The sequence below is a fragment of the Pleurodeles waltl genome, chromosome 3_1, assembly GCF_031143425.1.
Source record: "Pleurodeles waltl isolate 20211129_DDA chromosome 3_1, aPleWal1.hap1.20221129, whole genome shotgun sequence".
NCBI lineage: Eukaryota > Metazoa > Chordata > Amphibia > Caudata > Salamandridae > Pleurodeles > Pleurodeles waltl.
In genome coordinates this window covers 1908525760-1908541916 of record NC_090440.1, presented here as the reverse complement: position 1 = coordinate 1908541916, position 16157 = coordinate 1908525760, and the positions used below count along the sequence as shown (strand labels likewise).

Here is a 16157-nt window from a genome sequence, read left to right as displayed (position 1 = left end):
CGTAGGAGAAGAAACCACTTTGTAGGGTTTAGTCAGAGTGATTAAGAGCTGTCTCCCTCCTGGAGGACGGATATCTTCTGTCACAGACTCATATGCATTTATTGCTTTCTCTGCACACAATTTTGGAACATCTGGAAACATTGGGTAAGAAACAAGTCTTGAGTGACTTTTTGTTCTATAAGAAATATGGAAAGTGAACCCTTCCAGGGTAAATACTTTACCTGTTATGTCCAGAGCTCGTACATTCAAAACTGTCCGACACAAAATAAGGCATAACAGGGTAGCCAGCTTAGAAGACATCTGTTTCCTTGAGAAGTACTTATTATAACGCCAGGATATGAACAAAGGATCTTATTGACATCCCATAATGGAACTGACAAACAAAAACCCCTTAGAAATTTACAGATCAACGGATGTTCCCCAAGAGGGTTCCGTCAATTGGGAGATGGCCCACCGAAATAGCCTAGCAAAAGGTATTAATCGACATGTATGCCATACCTTCTGAGTGTCAGGAATCATGCTTGAACATTTTCTCAAAAGCTAATGGTGCGCAGTAATAACCAGAATACAGTCTCACATGGCAGATTGAACTCTGTTTGACACTGGAGTCTGTTTTCCAGAACATAATTATGCCTGGATGTGTTAATTCCTAGTTTCCTGATTAATGTGCGCCTGCTAGATCAGTTTCACAGCATCCTGATGATTCATGAAAGAAAAATGTGCAGAACCAATCAGGTTACACAATGAGCTCCCCCACAAGCAAAATGACTCATCATAATGAAGTAAACACAAACCCTCTGTCACCACATCCTGAATGACTCATTGTAAGGTAATAAAAACAATCAGCCACGTGGTTCTGACTCATCACCAAATGGTAAATATATTCAGTAATCATGAACATTCTAAATGACTCATCACAGACCAAAGATATAAACTATTTAAACCCACTCCACCCTTGAACCAACGCTTCGTGTTCAGAGCCTGGTCAAGCCTCCTCATACTCTCAAAGAGTCTTTGTTCAGAGCATCTACTTATTGCGAGTAGTTTCTTCCAAAGACCGGAACCTTCTTCCTTAACTTCCGAACAGCTCTACACCTGTAGGAAACAAGAAAAGACAAGAATAAAAGGTGAACGGTAACCCCAGAGCTGCACAGCATGGATTGATAAGAAACAGAAATCAGCACTAGTATCAGGGTGACATCCGGTGCAGTGACTCTTCCAGAAAGGAACCAATTTGATAGAGTCAACTATTTCGACGACAATATATTATGACCAGATGGACTCAGCCACAATTTACAAACACATGTTTAATCAGAAGGCGTTCAAGCCAAAAGGTGAGATTCTTTTCATAGCGTACCAGTAAGTTAGTAGTAGTAAAATGTTCTTGCATGCATAGTCGGTTTAGTGAGTCACGCTTTGAATAATAAGTTGTACTGAAACATAATTCTGTATCTGTCCCTAGAAACAACTCATCCTCATGACTACCAGCACAACTCTTCCTATCACTCTCACAGTATCCAACCAGTTTCCATCACACCCCTACAAGAAAATCTTCAGCTGGATACAGGGCCAACTAAAGAACAAGAAGATAAGAGGTAAGTCCCTATTGTGTCTGCAACGTAAAAGGAAAGTCACCTCTTCTCAGGTAAGAGTGTTCCATTGATCCTGACAGAATGCGAAGCCCACAAATAAAAAGGTTTCCTGGACGATATGGATTCACAGGTCACCCTTCTGGATTTGTCAGCCGTGTTGTCTGCTATACAGGCCGAGAAATCTGCCATGAAAGAAGAAATGGCCTCTATTCAGTCTTGATTAGCATAAAAAAGTAGAACCTTGCACATGGAGAAAAACATAAGTTCACAAGGTGCCTCAACCTTCCATTCTTCCCACACATCTTCAAGTAATTACCCCAGTACCCATACCACAGGCCCCTCCTGAACGATTTTATGGAGATAGCAAGAAATTTGACATTTTTATCAATCAATGCCACTTACTATTTATGGAAAAACATACAGCATTTCCAAATGATGCTTCCAAGGTGGCATTTATCTTTTCCTATTTAGGGGGAGACGCAGCCCTATGGTCAATACCCCTAGTTGAGCAGAATGACCCACTGTTGTACAATTATAGATGATTTAAGGAAGCAATGCGAAGGTTGTTTGCCCATCATGCCTTCTTGCAGATTGCGGAGAATGACGTTTTGAGCCTTAAACAAGGGTTGTGTGATCTATTGCATTATATAACCACCTTTAACCGATTAGTTATTAAAGCAAATTGGCCTGAGCACAAAAGAGTGTCGCTTTTCTACCGGGGTTTAAAAGATTAAGTAAAAGATCTGCTGCCACAACTAGTAAAACTTCCAGAAGAATATTCAGACTTCATAGATCGCGTATTTAAGCCCAACCATAGGCTCCAAGAAAAGAAATCAGAGAAAGGCAAGACTTCAGACAACAGGGTAATCATTTTCCAGAACAAACATAGAGATGAAACCCCTACAACCCCACCTCCTGATCTGGGATAACTTATGCAAGTAGGAACAATTAGGGGCCCTTTATCCAAAGAAGAGAAAGAGAAACGTAGGAAACTATATCAGTGTTTATACTGCAGGAAAACTGGCCATTTTGTTAAGGAATGTTTTCTCATCCCTCAAAACCAAGGTCACTGAGGGAACTTCCTTGTCAAGTTTAACCCAAGCTCCAAAGCAGTCAGAAAATGAGGATAGTTGATAGGCAATGAGGACCGCTTATCGAGAACAGCAAGGAAGACCTCGTACTCCCATCCATGCTCAGCTTAGCACCATTTAAATATAACTGTTGTACTAACTGCGTTCTCAGGTCAAGAATGGATACAAAGGCACTCATAGATTGTGGTGGCACTGGAAACTTCATAAATACCCAATTTATCAAAAGTGTAGGTATACAAGTACTATCAAAGCCACAACCAGAGATTGTCGGTGTGGTAGATGGTAAGGAACTCACCTCAGGCCCAGTACAGTTCCAAACAGAGGCACTCACTATGATGTGCGACAATAAACATGAATAACAGATATCTTTCGATATAACTGATGTTCCGCAGTTCAGACTAATTTTAGGATTACCTTGGTTGGTAAAACACAACTCACAAATTGATTGGCAAAAACAAGTAGTAACGCTAGAGTGCCCCTTCGAAACTAGGAACTACTATGCTTTGATGGAGCAGCCACTTCCTAGCCTTCAGGCTAAGAAAAATCCCAGAGCAGAACTATACATTTCCATAATAGAGGGACTGCCCACAATTTATGCTTATCTGGCAGATGTATTTTACAAAAAAAAGGCGAACAGCTCACCTCCCCATCAGGAATTTGACTGTAGAATTGATCTTGTCCCGGAGCCAAACTGCCATGCAGGAGAATATGTGCCCTCACAGAACGAGGGAATGAGCTTTTGCGCCAATATCTGGATGAGTACCCCGCTAATGGTTTTATCCGCCAGTCTGTCACCAGTGTCTTCTCATCTCTTCTTTGTCTCAAATAAGGGGGAGAGTTGAGAACTTGTATTGACTACTGTGCATTGAATGGCATTACTATTACAAACAGGTACTCCCTTCCACTTTTTCCAGATTACTGGACAGGGTCAAAGATGCAGTAATATATACCAAATTGGACCTCAGTAGGGCTTACCATTTGGTGCAAGCCAGGCAAGGAGACGAATGGATAACGGCCTTCCAAACAAAATTTGGGTTATTGAAATATAAAGTAATGCCCTTCGGGTTTTGTAAAGCCCTGGCCGCTTTCCAATTCTTTATAGACGAGGTCCTATGAGAATTCATAGACATTTGCTGTATTGTCTATATTAACAATATACTCATTTACATCAAGGGTGAGGCAGAACATGAAAAACAAGTACGGGCCATTTTCCAGCAACTTCGAAAACATCAATTATATGTCAATATAGAAAAAAGTGAGTTTAATAACACAGAGACCTTCTTAGGGTACATTCTAGGATCAAAAGGTGTAAAAATGGATGAAAGCTGTAGTAAATTGGCCAGCTCCAACTAACCTAAAACAGTTCCAAAGTTCCTAGGATTTGCAAACTTTTATCGTCGCTTCATCCACAATTTCTCCGAGATAGTCCACCCCATGATGCCTCTTTTGTGTAAAAATAAAATGTTCCACTGGATCAAGGACGCTGAAGAAGCATTTCAGCAGTTAAAAATACAAATTCACAAATTCTAGCCCACCCTGATACTAGCCAGACTTTTATAATAGAAGCAGATGCTTCTCAAAATGCCATAGGGAGAATATTTTCACAACAAAATAATACCACAGGCCAAATGCAACCAATAGCGTACTACTCTAGAAGAATGTTGCCCGCTGAGCAAAACTATCCCATTGCAGATAGAGAACTATTGACAATAAAGGTAGTTTTTGAGGAATGCCCAACTCCCAGTAACAATATACACAGATCATAGAAACCTACAATTTTCACGCTACACCCGGGTCCTCACAGCTAGACAATTAAGGTGGACTATATTCTTTAATGATTATGATTTCATAATAATGTACCTGCCAGGTAAAGAAAACGCCATGGTAGATGCCTTGTCTCGAATTGGAGACGAGGAACACTCTCCAGTACAAGCAGAAAGTAAGCCCATAATCTCCGCAAAACACTTTCAAGGAACTATAATATCTTCTAACATTATTGAAGACATTAAACAAGAAATCAAAACGAAGCCAACACAGGAATGGATTCCAGTAGAACCCAAGTTGGTATCGGAAGATAGGTTATTGTTCTATGACGACAAGATATTTGTACCAAACAAAAGTTTAGAAGAACAGGCTCTCCGTTTATTTCACGACTCCACATAAGCAGGGCATTCAGGGAAACAAAAAACTCTACAACAAATTAGAAGACAACTCTGGCAGCCAACCTTGCCCAATGACGTGCATCAATATAAAGAAGCCTGCGGGACCTGTGCCCAAGGAAAGGGGATAACTGGTCCCCCTAGTGGGCTATTACATCCTGTTCCAGGCCCTACCGAACCTTGGCACATCATATCTATGGATTTTGTTGTAGAAATCCCAAAGACCTACTCAGGTCAAACTACTATTTTAACCATTATAGACCACCTCTACAAGGCGGCACACCTAGTACCTTTGAAAAAAATCCCCACAGCTCTGGAGTGTGTGCACATCTTCATGCAAAATGTAGTATGGTTACACGGTTTAGCTACAGAAATTATTATTGATCGGGGTTCCCAGTTCATAGCTACCCTTTGGGCAGCACTGTGTACATCACTAAGCATAGAAGCATGACTATCATCAAGCTATCACCCACAAACAGGTTGTCAGTCCGAGTGCCTGAACCAGTCCATGAAGCAATTTTTACGGTGCCTCTACTCACTAGCGATCAGGATTGGTCAGACCTATTATGGGTAGTAGAATTTGCCCACAATAATTCCGATCATAGCTCCACAGGCATGTCACCATTCTATTGCTTGACTGGAGAACACCCACGCATGACTTAATGGTTAGACACAACAAACAGTACAGTGCCAGCAGTTGCTGAGTATGATGAATGAATTAAGAAACGTATACACACTGTCCAACAGCAACTAGAACAAGCCAAGGAAACAGTCCAATCATTCTACAGGTAAGACTCAACGATTATACTTCAAATACCATTGGAAAGACAATGAATCATCAACGTATTACATAAGAAACATTCCCAAAGACAATGAAGCATAACAAACAATATCAAATCTATATCACATTACAAAACCCCATATTCCTGGGTAGATAATCCTCACCTCTGTGTCTCTTAAAAGAACTGAAAAAGTCTTGGCGCAAATGCTTATACATTTTTTATTCAAATCCACTGTAGGTGTTTTACTTAATGTGGGGGGAGCTGTTACAATTCAAAGAGAGAGAGAGAGAGAGTGAGAGAGAATTGAGAGGAATGTGGCTGTAACAATGGTAGAATTAAACATTTTCCTAGCAATCATAACAGAAAGTTTCAATTCTGTTAAGGACATGGAGGCAAGGATTAGGCATTACCTTTCTTCATTTATTTGTCCAGCAGTCATTTTAATAAAAGTATAAACTTGATGACAAAATACAAATCCCAGGTGTCTTTGAGAGGAAAAACTGTTTATCCAATGGAAATGCTGCGCTGTTCCTTAACTACCACCAAGGATTGCTTCCCTTCCTCTTTCTGCGTGCAAACATAACCGCCTCCTTCAATATCATTCTTGTTTAACCAACAGCAATTGTTTAGACAACTTGTAATAACTTAACCCATTGCATCACAAACTTCATCAGGTTTCATGAAAACTTCAATCTAGATCACTTGTTAACAGATTGTACACAATGAAACAAATTTTAAGACCTGTAAAACTGTACCACATTGGGTGGGTGTACTGTAATAGAAGAGAGGGCGGGCTAATCCTAGCATCCCTATCCTTAATAGAATTTAAATGTTCTGTTACGATTGCCAGGAAATGTTTCATTCTATGTCAGGACCCAGAGGCAAGGATTAGGCTAGTTCAAAGCTTGTCCACCACCAAAGTTGCATGATTCGAGATTGGTTTGAAATAAAACCTTTTCAAGGTAGAATATGAGGACCAATCAGTTGAGCTGAGGATATCCTACAGTCTAGCTCCCAATGAAAAAGCTTTAGTACCCCTTATGGAATGCGCCTCGAATTAGGAAACATCAATCCCCACTTCCTGCATGGCCCATTTGACCCATCTGGCAACGTTGGAGAAGAAACAGCTTTGTGAGGTTTAGTCAGAGCGATTAAGAGCTGTTGCTCTCCTGGAGGACGGATATCTTCTGTCTCATCCTCACATGCTTTTATTGCTCTCACTACACACAATTTTGGAACATCTGGAAATATTGGGTAAGAAACAATTCTTGAGGTACTTTTTGTTCTACGAGAAATATGGAAAGTGACCCCTTCCAGGGTAAATACTTTACCTGTTATGTTCAGAGCTCGTACATCCAAAACTCTCCAGCATGAAATATGGCATCACAAGGTGCCAGCTTGGAAGACATCTATTTCCTTGATAAGTATTTATTAGAAGGCCAGGGTTTGAGTAAAGGATCTTACTGACATCCCATAATGTGGAATATTTACAGTAGGAAGGAACTGACAAACAAATACTCCTTAGAAGTTTACATACCAGCGGATGTTCCCCAACAGGGTGTCTGTCAATTGGGAGATGGCCCACCGAAATAGCCAAGGGAAAGGTATTACTCGACCTGTAGGCCATACCTTGTGAGTGTCAGGAATCATGCTTGAACATTTTCTCAAAAGCTAATGGTGTGCAGTAATAACCAGAATACAGTCTCACATGGCACCCCTGTTTGATCTCTGTTTGACACTTGTTTTCCAGAACATAATTATGCCTGGACTTGTTTGTTCCTAGTTTCCTGATTAAAGTGCACCTGCTAGATCAGTTTCACAGCATACTGATGACTCATGAAAGAAACATTTACAGAACCAATCAAGCCCCCCACAAGCGTTCCAAAATGACTCATCATAATAGAGTGAACACAAACCATCTGTCACCACATCTGATTGACTCATCGTAAGGTGATAAAAACAATCAGCCACATGGTTCTAAATAGCATACCAGTGAGTTAGTAGTGGGAAAATGTTCTCACATGCATAGTTGGTTTACTGAGACACACTTTGAATGATAAGTTCTTGTACTAAAACAGAATTCTGTATCTGTCCCTAGAAACAACTCACCCTCACGACTACCAGCACAACTCTTCCCATCAATTCCACAATATCCAGGAAGTTTCCATCATACCCCCTACAAGAAATTCTTCCGCTGGATACAGTACCAACTAAAGAACAAGGAGATAAGAGGTGAGTCCCTATCATCCCTGCAACCCAAAAGGAAAGGCTCCTCTTCTCAGGTAAGAGCGTTCCATTGATCCTGACACTGAAGCCAAAGCTGCCAAGAAATACAGTACATGGACGACATCAGCCCCCAAGGGATCTAATTGTCGTTGGAAACACCAACCCAGCCACCTGGATTAGGTAGATCGGTATCTCTTATTTGTGTTATCCGCCCAAGCTTTGGTGAGTAAGTTGGCAGCTTCTTGTCAAATTCCCGTCACTTTCCATCGTTCTCTGTAATCCTCCAAGCCATTAGCCGTAGGGAACCTGCTAACAACAGATGATGAAGATGGCCCTGGGGATCCTGAAATAGATCCAGAAACAGGGGTAGAGGGATTGGAAACTCCCAAGAAAGTTCCATCAGAGCTGGAAACCAAACTTGAGACCTCCAGATTGGGGTTATCACCACCACATCTGCCTTTTGCCTCCAGACTTGGGTGGAGAGGTGCATTAACATCCAGTCCAAGAGAAAAGCATCTGTGAACGCTGCAATGGGATCCGGACGCTAGCTGCAATATTTGTCCAGCTGGAAGTCCAGGCGAGAGGCAAAGAGGTCTATGGAGAAGGGACCCCAACAATCTTGGATTTGACAAAACACTCCTGAGTGGAGTTTCCAGAGACTGGTATCCCTCCAGTGGTGAGAGTGCCACTCAGCCACCAGATTGGTCTTCCCTGGGAGATGTTCTTCTGACACCAAAATTTGATGCGTCAGGCAATATTCCAGAAGGTCTGCGCTAGATCCGACAGCGTCTTCGACCATGTTCCTCCGAGATGATTGACATAGCAGACCGTCACTCTATTGTCCATCTGGAGGCGGACACAGACTGTACCTTCCCTTTTGTCAAACATTTTATAGTGAAAAAACCTGCCATTAGTTCCATGCAATTTATATGCAGAGTTAGCTCTGCAGAACACTACTTTCCTCCTGTGGAAAATTCTCTACAACATACTCCCCTGCCCGAATTGCTGCCGTCAGATTCTATCACGAGCCAAGAATCGCCGGCTGTTGCAGGCTTCCATATGGGAGATCCATTGTTGCAGTTCTTCTCTCGCTTCTGCAGAGAGTGTAATAAATTGGGAATAAGTAAGACCCCAATAAAGATGGGAAGTTTTGAGACGTTACAACTCCCGATAGTGAAGAGAACCCAGATATATGGCCTGTATAGACAATGAGAGAAGTCCCACTATACTTGACAGATGAAGCAGTGAAACCTGAGATTTGGTTAGTGTTCTCCGTAACCCGTGGCGAATCTTGGGGAGTTTGTGTGCAGGCAGACTGAAAGTGGCCTTGACCGAGTCCATCACAAACCCAAGAAACTGGAGTGACCGAGACCCAATTAGGGCAGATTTCTCCTTGTTCACCACCAACTACATGGATTCCAGTAGATGAACCAATTCCTGCAATTGATGGGCCAGCGTCACTGGACTTTGGTGCATGATCACAGTATCATCCAGGTAGATGATCAGATGCACACCGGAACTCTCAAGTCTTCTATCACCGGCTTTAACAGTTTTGTGAAACACCATGGAGCAGAAGACAGCCAAAAAGGAAGGGACGTGACCTTGAATATGTGAGCCTTCCATTGGTATTGGAGAAAATACCTGTGGGGGGAAAGATGTGGATGGTGGGATAGGCATTGGTGAGACCCAGACGGACCACCCAGTTGTGTGCTTGCAAGAGATCTCCGAGAAGATGGATGCCCTCCATTTTGAAGTTGTGGTAAATGAGCCACTTGTTGATCTCCATTAAGTTGATCACCGGACGTTGTCCCCATCCCTCTCCTCCACTAGGAAGAGATTGCTGAGGAAGCCCGATGGGTGTAAGGTAGAGTGGATGATTGCGCCCTTGTCTAGAAGGTGCGCAACCTCATGATCCACCAGAAGAGACTGTTCTGCAGGGAAAGAAAGGGGTGATGGTCTCTAAGTCTGATGTGGAGTTCCGTAGAATTCTATGTGGAAACCTCTGACAGTCTGCAAGGCCCAAGCGTCTGAGGAGAGATTCTCCCAAGTGTGCAAAAATTGCATCAACCTGACCCCAATCTTTAACCCATCTGAATTCTGCACTCTTACCTTGGGAATTAACGGAGATACTGGAGCCTCGGGAACCACCTCTGGACCCTCAATGACGTGGGTAACTACTTGTTGGATAGAAAGTCCCGAACCTGGAGGGATCCTGCCATTGGCCTCTACAGGAGTCCGTCCCTCGAGCGGAGGCTTGTTGAAACACACGGCCAGTCGAGCACCCCCTACCACGACTGGTGGCAGCAGAAATGCAGGGAGTGAACACTTTTTTAATTACGGATTGAGCTTTATCGAAGGAGTTGAATGTGTTAATAAACTTTCTTAATTCCCTGACAAATGGATCTCCAAACAAATTGCCTTGGGCTACCGGCCCCGCCTCTGAGGTGGGGAGTTCGCCTAGTTTAGGATTGACCTTGATCAGGAGCGACCTCCGCTGCACCGCTGAAATCACGCAACCGTTACCAAGGAATATTATCACCTTTAGGCCCCATCTAGACAAGGTGTGTGGTGAAATCAGGGAACCAGAGGCCTTAGCATCCTCTGCCATGTCTAAGATTTCCGCTAAGGGCCCCATGACATCTAAAAGCTTGTCCTGGCAGGAACGACAAGAGCGGTCTATCCCTTTATTGGGATCACGAATAAACTTAGCTAGAAAGGTAGCCACCTTGATATCTATTTTAGGAGTTAAAGCTACCTTGCCCACCAAGGAAGGTAAAGGGCACTCCGCTTGGAGGCAACTCCTTACTTCTTTATCCAAGGGTTTGCATAGACAGCTCGCTATATAGGAGGCTACCTTGGGGCCCGGGCACCATTCAGAAGAATGAGGGTGCAACAGTTTGTAAGGGTCTAGCATGCCTGAATCATGAACTGATAGATTAGTGTTCCTCTGAGGGTTGTTATTTGAGGTGGAAGGTCTGGAGGACAGCCGCCATGACCTACTCAAGTCTACATCGCTGTCCGAAGTGTTAGGGGAGTCATCCCCATCTGTCAAGTCATCAGGAGGAGAGGAAAGGGAGGGGTTCGCCAGAGCGCCAGGGTCTGGAATGGACTGCGATTCTATGAAGGCCTTTTTAAGTTGTGCAAAGGCATTGAGGTCGACACCTTGGTCATCCGAATGTTTGCGCTTGGCTGAGTTTGAAGTGGTAGGCTGTCCTGAAGGTTCGGAGGCCAAAGGCTCGGAATGGTCTTCCCTGTATCTTAGGGGTTTTTGGCATTGCACCTGCAGCTGCACTATTTTCTTCTCCAGGGGTGCCACCAATTGAGTAACCACCTTGTAGATGGAAGCATCCATCACCTGGCAAAAGTGGTCATCTATTGGGAGATAAGTAATGCCCTCTTCCTCCGTGTATGTGTCAGATGTCTCAAAATGCCCCTTCTTTCTGGGGCTGTAACCACTCTGCAAGCACTGAATCAACTGACCAGAGATGATGTTTATAACCCTCAATGTATATAGGTAGCAATCTTACAGGGCGAAACCCTTAATGTGTGGGATTCAGTGAACTGAATCTTATTTGCCTCACTTGCAAAGAAATGTCCGCCTCATGTAGAACTAAGAATGATCTTACCCACGTTACGGGTGTCAGGTCTCCAGACAGGGGCTTTTATATTTTTGTAATCATTTAGAAACTTGTGTCCAAGGGGAAACTATAGCCCCTGTGTACGGGGCTGGACGGGCTTCACTCTGACGACGAGTGAAACTGACGCACCAGCTGCCGCGAGGTTCTGGCGTGCAAGACGCTATTGGAATTTTGTGCTAGGACCCCGAGCGGTCTGAGACTGCACCGCACATAAGAGCCGGGCACAAGGAAGGCAAAAGCGGCCGCGAAAGAGGACACAAAACAGTGCAGTTGTCTGCAAGAACGTGCTCAATTGGAGGATGTTACTGTGATTTTTTCTTGTATTTCAGAAAATGGACAAAATAATGGTTGATCGGTTTCTGCTGATCTGGGTAGGACTTATATTGAAGAGTAATTAATGGAGAGATTGTTGCCTAATTCATGCGTGGACATCTGCCAGCTGCCATCCTCTCCGGTTGTAGCATCCTACCAGCAGGATATATATGCAAGCGTGCGCGCACTCTTACGAAAGGCTTTCCTCAACCTGGTGAAACCTTCTAGGTGCCCCGCGTCATGCTTCCTAGAGGAAGAGAAAGAATTGGAGGTACTGGCCCATGAATCTGGGTCCCCAAAAATCCCAGGAGTATTGGATGCCTGGTCCATTAATCTATCCACTCTATCCTGCAGGGGTGCTAAAGCCTTAGCTACCGCCTGTGAAAGGAGCTTATCCATTCCATCCGGAAGCTGGTGTTGAGGGGGACAAACTTCCTCCATCCCTAGGGAGGGTGCATAGGCATGGTCCTCAAAGGACTCCATCTAGGATGCACTCAGGGACGTAGACACAGAACAATATATAACTATATGTATATACAGCACACTTCAGAGGATTATATAGGTGGAGATAGGACCGCAGGGCCAGCCCAAACAAAAATATAGAAATAACGTACCCCCAGAGGAGTGTCAGATAATAGGGGTGAGAGCACCAAATCGTCCAACCCTAAGATTGATGGGCAGCCCCCTTGCCGTGCTCTACAAATAAAGTTCACTGTGAGCACCCTGGGGGTCCCAACAAGGAAAATAACAAGCAGGCTCAGCCTGCACTTACCGCAGCGCTGTGTCTGCAAGGGTTGGGTGGGCATGTAATTCAAACCCCGAGGGCAGGGTTCAAATGGGCCCCATACGCGTCAGCAGATCGCAGCGCGCAAAGCGCTGAAATGCGATCTGTCTGACGATTGTAACACGGCACGCACATGCGCCCCTAGCGGTTCGAAACTACACCGCACTACGTGCTCGGGCAACAGCCTACCGCGCGTCAAGCTGTCAAGAAGGAATGTCACGAATGTAAAGAATGCAGTGTAACAAATGCACAATAGCCAAAATAACTAGGCAATGAAGCGCTCACGCAACAAGGAAATCCCCGACAACCCCCGTAAAAGAGCGAGAAGGAAGCGAGGACTTAACTGACGGGCAGCAGTGAAGAAACTCCCGTCTACCATTTGTATGGACATTAATACGGACAGTGGATTGGTTTATTGGTTGTCATGGTTATGTGCTTAACTTCATGGGAGTTGAAGTTTCGAACGTTTATTACTTGTTGAAGTTTGAACTTGCTGATTTTAATAAAGTGAAGAAAGGACTGCATAATTCTATGTCAGGACCGGAGGCTCAGATTATGCTTCTCTTTCTTTACTACTCATAAAACAGCAGCCAATCACAAAACAGAAAAACATCAACTACATTTCCCATTATGCATATCATAATATGTCCACCAATCACATCTCTCCAGGCTCTATTAGAAACCCGAACACCATCTTGAACTCCTCTATCTTTGCTGCTCGAGCATAAGATAAGTCTCTCTCACTTTTTTTTGGTGCTGCACCAAACTGCTCAGGCCGGTGGTAGCTCACTTGCGAGAGAAAGGGATTTGGCTGATAATATACGTAGACGATATTTTGATCATGGCTCAATCTCAAGAGTTGGTGAAACAACACGGTTTCATGACAATTCCTCTCTTGCAGGATCTCTGGTTTGTTATAAATAAATCGAAGTCAGTCCTTGTGCCCACCAGATTAGTGGAGTTCCTGGGGTTTGTGATCAACTCAGAGACTTCACAGCTGATCCTTCCCTAGTCCAAACTTCGAGACATCAAGAAGAAGTTGAGGGCGGCCCTGACGCAGGCGTCTCCCTCCCTGGGAAAGATAACTCATCTGGTGGGTCTTTTAGCCTCCTCGATTCAGGCGATATTCCAGAGACCCTTACACTACCAAGCCTTACAGAGGCTCAAGATTCAACACTTGCAAAGAGGTTTGGCGTATTCGGAACGAGTTCCCCTGACAAAGGAGGACAGGGCAGAACTCAGGTGGTGGTTGACGCAAGTGGACGCTTGGCCATTTTCAGTTCCCGACCGGAGGTGATCATAGAATCAGATGCCAGTGTGATGCCAGTGTGTGGCTGGGGTGCCTGATGTGGGGATATCTCCACAGGAGGCCGTTGGTCCCAACAGGAACACCAGCTATGTCTGGAGCTACTAGCAGGATCCTTTGCGATCAAGACCTTGTCCCCATAGAAAGTCTTGTGTACCATTCTCTTACAGATGGACAACATCTCAGCAGTCCGTTATATAAACAAGTTGGGGGGTACGAGATCCCCTCTGCTAACGGAGATAGCCAAAGACTTCTGGCACTATTGCCTGTCTCACAGGCTGATTGTGGTGGTGGAGTATATTCCAGGGCAGTCCAATGTAATAGCCGATTGGAATTCCAGGTACCTCAAAGATCACAGCGACTGGAAACTGCATCCCCAACTTTTCCTCCTGACCCAGGAAATATGGGGTCGTTGCATGATAGATCTTTTTGCCTCCCGTCTGAATCGGCAGCTGGAGGATTTCTTCAGTTGGAGGCCGGACCCTTTCGCGAGGGCCACGGTTGACTTCTCCCAGGACTGCTCGGAGGGCCTCAATTATGCTTTTCCTCCTTTTGCGATGATTCCGAGGGTAGCAACCCACATCAGGAAGCAGCTATCGGAGGTGATTTTGATCACTCCGGTCTGGAAGGCTCAACTGTGGTTTTCTCTTCTGCTGGAGTTAGCCTGCGATTCTCCCCTGCTCCTTCCATGGTCTCAGGACATGCTGCTGGGTCCCCAACGGAACTGCACCCTCTTGTGGTGGAGAGACAATTGCGCCTGATGGCATGGAGGCTTTCAGGCAACAGTGGTGCTTGCCAGGTTTTTCAGACACAGCTACAAGTTTTATCAGTACAGCGTGGGCACCGTCTACCAGGAAGAGATACTCCTCTGCATGGAGTGCTTGGCGGAGTTGGTGCATGGGAAGGCAAGTGGGTCCAGTGGAGGCGGGAATAGTGGAAATAGTACATTTTTTGTCGCAAAAGGCGGCGGAAGGCATGTCATATAGGACAATAAACAATTTTCATTCCGCCATTTCGGCGGGTTACGCCAAAGTCGGCAATAATCCAGTGGGAATGCATCCGGTCATTTCTACGCTTCTTAAGGGCATTAGAGTTTCTAATCCTCCGAAGCCTAAATATACGTTTCTGTGGGACGTTAGCCTTGTGCTTAAGTTGTTTGAGAGATGGCCTGATAACAAAATTTTATCTAGGAAGCAATTATCGGCAAAACTGGCCATGTTGTTGTCCCTTGCAGCATGTTGACGATCGTTGGATGTGAAAGCTCTGGACCTTGCAGGTAGAGTGTTTACACCGGAAGGTGTTTTTTTCAATATTACTAAAAGGGCAAAAATGATGTCTGCAAGATTAGAGTACGTTGCATTTCCTTTCAATTCAAAACTGTGTGTAGTGAATTGTTTGAACCAGTATGAAGAATGTACTAGAGTTTTCAGATCAGATGGGGAGGGTCAATTACTGATTTCATTGCAAAAATCTTTCAAACCGGTTTCTGCTGCAACCATTGCCAGATGGTTAAGAGGAGTGATTGTCGAAGCAGGGACTGACGTTACTCAGTTTGGTGCTCATTCAGTCAGAGGAGCTATGGCTTCCAGGTCTCTCGATTGGGAGTGGCAGTTCAGGATATTAAGAAATCAGCTGATTGGTCTTCCGATTCTACTTTCAAGCAGTTTTATTACAAACCGGTGGGTGATACTGCGAGAAGAGTTTTTCTGTCAGCTTTGAACTAGCATAATCTGAGCCTCCGGTCCTGACATAGAATAAAAAAATTGCTAGCATTTGCTCAATTCCATTAAGGACACAGAGGCTGATCTGATAATGTATGGTTATAATGTATAGTTATGCCAGCATATAAAGACCTATGTATATGTAAGGTATATGTTCCCCCCGTAATAATGTCAAGGTGAAATTGTAGGAGTTACCCTGATGTTCTGTCTGATTCTCTTAGGAGCAGAACAAAAAGCAGAGTGAAGAAAGGTTTGGCCTATCAAGAGGTTGAGGTGTCAGAGTTCAAGATGGATCGAGGTGTTCAAGGTCATTCATCACCTTGAAATCCTGCAAGTTTTATTGGAAGCAGTTTTGATCCAAGTTTGTTTCTCCGCACAAAGAAAGAGGAGTTCAAGATGTTGTTCGGGTCTCTAATAAGGCCTGGAGAGATGTGATTGGTGGACATATTATGATATGCTTAGTGGTAAATGTAGTTTTTCTTTTTTGTGATTGGCTGCTGTTTTATGAGTAGTAAAGAAAGAGAAGCATAATCCTCGCTTCCATGT

General features: G+C 44.2%; 1 long non-coding RNA gene across 2 annotated transcripts in view; it reads right to left on the bottom strand.

Annotated features, from left to right (window-relative positions):
* Positions 1-871: 871 nt before the first annotated feature.
* LOC138285749 (uncharacterized) overlaps positions 872-16157 on the bottom strand; it is a 16064-nt gene continuing 778 nt past the window's right edge. For both annotated transcript variants that reach the window (XR_011201639.1, XR_011201640.1), the window contains exons 2-3: positions 1636-1774; positions 872-1095 (exon numbers count right to left, since the gene is read on the bottom strand). This is a non-coding gene — a long non-coding RNA (uncharacterized lncRNA). The remainder of the gene's footprint in view (positions 1096-1635; positions 1775-16157) is intronic.